Source organism: Scyliorhinus canicula, chromosome 1 (assembly GCF_902713615.1).
Source record: "Scyliorhinus canicula chromosome 1, sScyCan1.1, whole genome shotgun sequence".
NCBI classification, from domain to species: Eukaryota; Metazoa; Chordata; class Chondrichthyes; order Carcharhiniformes; family Scyliorhinidae; genus Scyliorhinus; species Scyliorhinus canicula.
This window is the reverse complement of record NC_052146.1, coordinates 298,201,129-298,202,300: the sequence shown is the minus strand read 5'-3', so window position 1 is coordinate 298,202,300 and position 1,172 is coordinate 298,201,129. Positions and strand designations below refer to the sequence as shown.

At 52.0% G+C, this 1,172-nt stretch overlaps 1 non-coding gene across 1 annotated transcript; it reads left to right on the top strand.

The window, feature by feature from the left end:
- The first annotated feature begins 432 nt into the window (after positions 1–432).
- On the top strand, positions 433–679 carry LOC119978770. The gene has a single exon (XR_005463567.1). It is a non-coding gene; the product is annotated as a small nucleolar RNA SNORA53 (small nucleolar RNA).
- Positions 680–1,172: the final 493 nt, after the last annotated feature.

The window sequence follows — 1,172 nt, the reverse complement described above, 5'->3', positions numbered from 1 at the left end:
TTTTCTTGACTAGCGTTCAAAGAACATACCGTACATACTCGTGTAAGCTGAGTTTCTGAAAGGGAATTTCAGCCAAAAAGCAGGGGGTCGGCCTCGACAAGAGTAATGGTTTTGAGGGGTTGAAATCCACTCTTTACAGGGGCGCCCGTGGTGGCGCAGTGGTTAGCGTTGCTGCCTCACGGGCGCCGAGGACCCGGGTTCGATCCCGGCCCCGGGTCACTGTCTGTGTGGAGACTGCACATTCTCCCCGTGTCAGACCATAAGATATAGGAGCAGAATTAGACCACTCAGCCCATGTAATCTGCTCCAGATGCTGTTCACACCAACCCACCCCCAAAAGGAGCCAAAAAGTATTTTTATTATTCTGCGCAGGCACAAGGTCAGGATTGCGAATACTGTAGTTGGAGATTTGGTAGGGGCAGTTATTTAAAAAACCTCTTCTTAGATCCACCTCTGGCATGTATCTGTCATGCCTTGTTGGTAGATCTTTTTGCCTCCTGGTGTTGGCTCCTATAGCGTGCTGGCAGGTGACATTCATCAGCTTTAGTGGCTGCTCAAAGCTGCTTGAGTTATTAGTGTTAAAGTAATATACCTGCCCGGTAGCGCCTCTGTTCTGATGTGAATAACCTGTTACTCGAGGCTGTTTCTGCTATCAGAGCTTTGCTGCTGTGTGGACACATTTAGAAAAACTCCATCTGGTTTAAATATTGCAATGAAATGTGAGATGTTTGCAAGCCTGCGAGGGAGTGGGTTTGCAACAGAGCGAGTTTGAACGGGTAGAAAGACTTTGGATTTTCTTGGCCAAAAGTCGGGGTCGACTTTTACACGAGATCGAAAATGCCTCGTTTATATATGGTTAATCTCCTCTGTGAAGCACAGAAATGGTGTCTACAATGAAGAACCTGGGGCGGAATTCTCCGCAAGGCCCGACGCCGTCGTGAAACCTGGAGAGGTTCACGACGGCGTCGGAACCCTCTCCCGGCCCCCTATTCTCCCCTACCCGGGGGGGATAGGCGGGCTGTACCGGGAAACTCGGCGGCCGGGCCTTGTCCCCGGCTTCAAGGCCCGGCGCGCCAAGAATGATGCCGCGGTGGAGCCTAATGACGTCAACCGCGCATGCGCGGGTTGGACAGCTCAAACCCGCGCATGCGCGGTTGCCGTCTTTCCCCTCA